General features: G+C 42.0%; 1 non-coding gene across 1 annotated transcript; it reads left to right on the top strand.

The window, feature by feature from the left end:
• The first annotated feature begins 5,902 nt into the window (after window positions 1–5,902).
• Window positions 5,903–5,974, top strand: TRNAD-GUC (transfer RNA aspartic acid (anticodon GUC)). Its single transcript has one exon. It is a non-coding gene; the product is annotated as a tRNA-Asp (tRNA).
• The last annotated feature ends 1,133 nt before the right edge of the window (window positions 5,975–7,107 follow it).

The raw sequence follows: 7,107 nt of genomic DNA on the forward strand, positions 1-7,107 counted from the left end.
CCAGGAGAAGTCTCCATTTCCTATGTTGTTGTATGGCCCGCTCAACCGGAAACAGACAGCCGGAAGCTGCAAATGCCATGTGATAAGCTCGTAATGCGCACAGTGTAAAAGATGAAAGCAAGGCTCTAAATACAACATACTAGTATCTATGCAGGAGTGAAAGCGAAGCTCCAATCATACGGATGTGAAAGTGAGGCTCTGGTATCTATACATATACATATAGGGATGAGAACGAGGCTCCATTCATACAAAGGTGATAGCGAAGCTCTATACATAGGGGTGGCCCAAGATGTCTGTCACGGGATCTATTATCTATTGATTTTACTAGTTCAGACATTTTATGTTTATTTTTGTTTACATTACTTTATTAGAAAATGGGAAAAGGGTTAATAGCCTAGCAGCGGCGATTGCAGCTGCAGGCTTTTAGCTGAGGCCTCTGGCTGATGACTCCATTTGCCCTTCCCAGGACATGCCCATATGTCATATAATGAAAAGGGGTTAACCCCTTAACAACAATGAAGTAAATGTACATCTTGGTGCCGTGGTACTTAGCGCACCATGGCCCTCATTTACTAAGAGTGGAGTGTCGGTTTGTGTTTTTGCAAGTCCTTTACTCCTTTTTTTTCTGATGCTATTACTAATCTGTCACCCAATTTCCCTTTCTTTCTGTCACAGGGTTTTTTTCTGTCGCACAAAATGTATTCTGTACGACAGAAAAAAGTCTCTGCAAATTCTGACTACATTAGTGCTTGTACTATTACCCCCATCATGGAACAGGGTCTGTTCCATGTTGGGGGTAGTAGTAGAGGGGCTGAGGGATTGATCGCACCGGGTCTCACTTCTGAGACCCGATCCGATCAGATGTTATTAAGCAGGGGAGCGGGCGGCATGTTCCGATCCCCTGCAATGTACAGTAAACTTTCATTTTTAAATTCCCCACCAGGAGCCATGAATGGCCAGGACTGAGGAGCCAATCAGGGCTCCTGGCAGGGTTTTAATATAGAAGCGCTGTGGTGGGCAAAGATGTATAGAATCGCTTGGGGGTATATATCTGGCCCCTCCAGCGTTTCTATATATATTTCCCCCTGCTGTGCTATATCAAACTTAGTGCCCGCTGTGCATGAATAAATGCACTGCCCCCCCAGCGCTATTATATATATCTATATTGACCCCCGCTGCGCATATACTGACCCCTCCTGCGCATATTTCTATATATATATATATATATATATATATATATATACTGACCCCCCCTGCTGCCCGCTCACGCTGCTAAGAGTTTGTCATTCATAGCGGGCAGCAGCTGCATATCATGCTGTGGGGGTCAGACATATGGATATATGTCTGACCCTCACATCATACATATACAAATGCCGGCTGCTTTACTTGTCATTCATAGCGGTGAGCCGGCATTTGTATATGTATGATGTGAGGGTCAGACATATATCCATATGTCTGACCCCCACAGCATGATATGCAGCTGCTGCCCGCTATGAATGACAAACTCTTAGCAGCGTGAGCGGGCAGCAGCCTTCCGCTCCGCTGCTAATAGAGTTTTCATTCATTGGCAGCCAGGGGGAGGGAGAGCATGAATATTAAAATGCGCAGCTGGGGGGGGGGGGGGTCAGTATATATACATAAATATGCACAGGAGGGGTCAGTATATGCGCAGCGGGGGTCAATATAGATATATAATAGCGCTGGGGGGGCAGTACATTTATTCAAGCACAGCGGGCACTAAGTTTGATATAGCGCAGCAGCGGGAAAGAAATATAGAGACACTGGAGGGGCCAGATATATACCCCCCCAGCGATTCTATATATCTTTGCCCACCACAGCAATTAAAACCCTGCCAGGAGCCCTGATTGGCTCCTCAGTGGGGATTTTAAAAATGAAAGTTTACTGTACATTGCAGGGGATCGGAACATGCCGCCCACTCCCCTGCTTAATAACATCTGATCGGATCGGGTCTCAGAAGTGAGACCCGATGCGATCAATCCCTCAGCCCCTCTACTACTACCCCCAAAATGGAACAGACCCTGTTCCATCCTGGGGGTAGCAGGATTCACTCCGTTTTGAGGAATTTACCGACAGCTCTGAGCTGTCGGTTTTCTGTGAAGCAAAACTCACAGGTTTTCCTGTGAGTTTTCTTCACACTTGGAGTGTTTTTTCTCTTTTTGTCAGGAACACGCCCCTTTTGTCAGGAAAAACGACCCTTTTGTTTAGTTTTTTTTTCACTGAATAATTTTGATTTTGTTGGGTTGTGCACCAGATTCTGGCTCAAATTCTGGCGCAAAACCTGACAAAAAGTGTCGGGATCCTGTTAGTAAATCAGGGCCCATGACGTACATTTACACGTCGTCATGACGTCGTCATCGGCGGCAGATCCCCCAATAAAAAAGAAAAACGTCAGTTTTTCCCATTTTATCCTCAAAAAAGCGTAAAAAAAATAATTGATACACATATTTGGTATCGCCACATGCGTAAAAGTCTGAACTATTAAAATATATTGTTAATTATCCCATACGATGAATTGTGTAAATGTAAAAAAATTTAAAAAGTTCAAAATTGATGCTTTTTTGTCACATTTTATTCCAAAAAAAATTTATAAAAAATGTATAAAAAAGTAAAACCTAAGCAAGAGTGGTGATGATAAAAACTACAGACCATGGTGCAAAAAATGAGCCCTCATACCAAAATAGGGCAATTTCAAACATACTAATTTTGTTAAAATGGTTTGAGATTTTTTTAAGTGGTACAATTATAGAAAAGCATATACCATTGGTATCATTTTAATCGTATTGACCCACAGTATAAAGAAAACATGTAATTTTTACCGAAAAGTGTACAGCGATAAAAACAAAACCTTCCAAAGTTTGCTAAATTGCGGTTTTCTTTTCAATTTTCCCACATAAATAATATTTTTTTTGGTTGCGCCGTACATTTTATGGTAAAATAAGTCATGTAATTACAAAGTACAATTGTTGACGCAAAAAACAAGCCCTCTTATGGGTCTGTGGATGGAAATATAAAAGAGTTATGATTTTTAGAAGGTGAGGAGGAAAAAACGAAAATGCTAAAATAAAATTGGCCTGGTCCTTAACCCCTTTTCCGTTTTTTCATTTTCAATTTTTCCTCCCTGACTTTAACCCCTTAAGGACTCAGCCCATTTGGACCTTAAGGACAATTTTATTTTTACGCTTTCGTTTTTTCCTCCTCCCCTTCAAAAAATCATAACTCTTTTATATTTTCATCCACAGACTAGTATGAGGGCTTGTTTTTTGCACGACCAGTTGTCCGTTGTAATGCCATCACTCCCTTTACCATAAAATATATGGCGCAACCAAAAAAAATACTATTTGTGTGGGGAAATTAAAAAGAAAACCGCAATTTTGCAAATTTTGGAAGGTTTTGTTTTCACGCTGTACAACTTACGGTAACAATGACATGTGTTTTTTATTCTCTGGGTCAATATGATTAAAATGATACCCATGATTAGACACTTTTCTATTACTGTTGCCCTTAAAAAAAATTGCAAACTTTTTAACCAAATTAGTACATTTAAAATCCCCCTTTTTTGAAGACCTATAACTTTTTCATTTTTCCGTACAAGCGGCGGTGTGAGGGCTCATTTTTTGCGCCGTGATCTGTACTTTTTATTAATACCATAATACCAACTTTTATTACATTTTTTATAAAAAATTTTTGGAATAAAATGTTATTAAAAAAGCAGCTATTTTGGACTTTTTTTTTTTTTACGTTCACGCCGTTCACCGTACGGGATCATTTACATTTTATTTTAATAGTTCGGATATTTACGCACGCGGCGATACCAAATATGTATATAAAATTATTTTTTACACTTTTTGGGGGTAAAATGGGGAAAATGGGACAATTTACGTTTTTATTGGGGAGGGGGGTTTCACATTTTTTTTACTTTATTTTTTTACTTTTATTTTTACACTCTTATAGTCCCCACAGGGGACTATTTATAGCAACCATTCGATTGCTAATCCTGTTCAGTGCTATGTATAGGACATAGCACTGATCAGGGTTATCGGTCATCTTCTGCTCTGGTCTGCGGGAAGACAGATCAGAGCAGAAGACGTTTAAAATGGTCATCTTCTGACCCCTATAACTTTTTTATTTTTCTGTGTTCAGGGTGCTATGATGGCTCATTTTTTGCGCCCTGATCTGAAGTTTTTAGTGGTACTATATTTGTTCTGATCAGACTTTTTGATCACTTTTTATTCATTTTTGTGGTATAAAAAGTTATCAAAAATGCGCTATTTTGGACTTTGGAATTTTTTCATGAGTACGCTATTGAACGTGCAGTTTAAAAAGTGGTATATTTTTATAAAGCTGACATTTCCGCACGCGATGATACCACATATGTTTATTTTTATTTACACAGTTTTTTTTTATTCTTGGAAATGCCGGGTGATTCAAACTTTTATTAGGGGAAGGGATAATTCAAAGGGTTAATGATTTTTTTACACTTTTTTTATGCAATATTATAGCTCCTATGAGGGGCTATAACATTACATTAACTGATCTTTAACACTGATTGATGAACCTCCATAGGAATTGATCAATCAGTGTTTTCGGCGATTGATTGCACAAGCCTGGATCTCAGGCTTGAAGCATTCATTCGGTGATCGGACAGCGCAGGAGAAGGTAAGAAGACCTCCTCCTGTGCTACAGCTGTTCGGGATGCCGTGGCGATCCCGAACAGCTCCCTGAGGTAGCCGGGCACTTTCACTTTTGTTTTTAGCTGCGTGGCTCAGATTTGAGCACGCGGCTAAAGGGTTAATAGTGCGCGGCACCGCGATCGGTGCCGCGAGCTATTAGCGGCGGGTCCTGGCTTCACTATGACGCCGGGCCCGCCGTGATATGATGTGGGGTCGCCGTGTGACCCCGCATTATATCGCAGGACCGGGACTCATGACGTACGTGTACGTCATGGGTCCTTAAGGGGTTAAGGCCAAAATGGGCCTGATCCTTAAAGGGGTACTCCGGCGCTAAGACATCTTATCCCCTATCCATAAGATGCCTGATCGCGGGTGTCCCGCCGCACCCCGTTAGAATCATCCCCTGGAGCGTGTTCTGGCAATCACGGGGACGGAGCATAGTGACGTCACGGCTCCGCCCCCGTGTGACATCACGCTCCGCCCCCTCAATGCAAGCCTATGGAGGGGGTGTGACAACTGTCATGCCCCCACTATAGGCTTGCATTGAGGGGGCGGAGCATGACATCACACGGGGCGGAGCCGTGACGTCACTATGCTCCGTCCCTGTGATCGCCAGTAATCAGACGTGCTCGCTCCGGGGACTGATTCTAATGGGGTGCGGCGGGACACCCGCGATCAGGCATCTTATGGATAGGGGATAAGATGTCTTAGCACCGGAGTACCCCTTTAAGGGGTTAAAGTGTCATAGTGTTTGAATATTTACAGTATGTCCATGTGAAACTTTAGTTTTTCCTTTATAATACATTTTGCAAATATTTCTAAAATTCTGTTTTTACTTTATCATTATGGGATATTAAGTGCAGAATAATTGGGGAGGGGGGGCTCTTTTAATTTTTTTTTATTTTAGCACAACATAACAAAATGTGAAAAAAGTGAAAGGGTCTACAAACTGCATGCATTGTGTGTCGTATTAGGAGCCGTTACATCTTTGATTTCTCATGTGGTTATGCTACTTTGGCTATAAGTATCTATCAGCAAGGTGTATGAAATGAGAGTATCAGGCAGCCAATATGTAAATGTTGCTGATCCATTGAAGGACTGATAGTACAGCCAAACCATCATTCACCACTAGATGGCAGCATTGTGCTTTATTTAAAAAGTCTTATAGAATGCTTCTTATAAATGGCAGTGCTGCTGTGTACAACAGCAGTTCCTCGTTAGTATAGTGGTAAGTATCCCCGCCTGTCACGCGGGAGACCGGGGTTCGATTCCCCGACGGGGAGGCTTAGAAATTTTTTTTTCCCCCATAATCATTTTCTTTATCTAATTTCTCACGCAGAATGGGCCTAAGACAGGATTTTACATATAAACAAACCCCTCCCCCTTTCTTAATTGTTTGGTCATTCCTGAACAGACTATAACTCTGAAAATTAACAACCCAGTCATAGCTCGCATCCAGCCATTCTCACATATCCCCACTATTTCATAGTCTTATTTTAACATTAATAGTTCCAGTTTATCCATCCATTGAGGCTTCTGGCATTAGTATACATCCACCTGATGTTTCCTTTCTTCTTTTCAGTTATGACTGTTTTAACCCCTCCCAACACTCCTCCCCCAGTTTTATTACTTATCCGAAGCTCCCCATCCCATCTATACTATCTTCCCTTTCTATACTGTAGCCCCCACAGTCCCTAGTTTAAACACTCCTCCACCCTTCTGGCTATCTTCCCAAGCACATATATATCCTCCTAATTTAGGAGCAGCCTGTGCCAACTGTAGAGCCTGCATCTCACAGAGAAATTGGTCCAATTCTCCAGGGACCCAAACCCCTCTTTCCTATACCAGTTTCACTTGTTTAGCTCCCTGATCTTATATGCTTGTATGATGTGGCATGTGGTACAGGTAGCATTTCAGAAAATACTACCTTGAAGGTCCTTGCCTTGAGCTTACTGCCTAGGTGGGGCGCTGTGGAGACACATGTCTTGAAATTGGCACCTTATTTTTGACTCTGTGCGACCCCTAGCCTGGTATCCCTCAATGTGGTTTGCATAGCTTGCACTGACTATTATTATTTGATCTTGTGTTAAGTGATATCCAGCTCAATCTGATTTTATATTTACATGGTGGGACTATTTGTTACTGTGATGTACTTTTGTACCTTATAATTTATTTTTATACAATCTATTAGGTACACTTCGTGGCTGTGGTGTCAGACACGTTGCTTGCATGCTTATCCCCAGGGGCGGACTGACCGGCCGGTCCGGTTGGACGTAGTCCGAGGACCCAGCCAAGTAAAGGGCCCGCCGCTGCTGCCGCTGCTGCTGCTACTGAGGATTAGTGTTGCTCGCGAATATTCGCAATTCGAATTTTATCTGCGAATATCACATATTCGCGAATTCGCGAATATTCGCGA

This window comes from Hyla sarda, chromosome 4 (genome assembly GCF_029499605.1).
Source record: "Hyla sarda isolate aHylSar1 chromosome 4, aHylSar1.hap1, whole genome shotgun sequence".
Lineage (NCBI taxonomy): Eukaryota > Metazoa > Chordata > Amphibia > Anura > Hylidae > Hyla > Hyla sarda.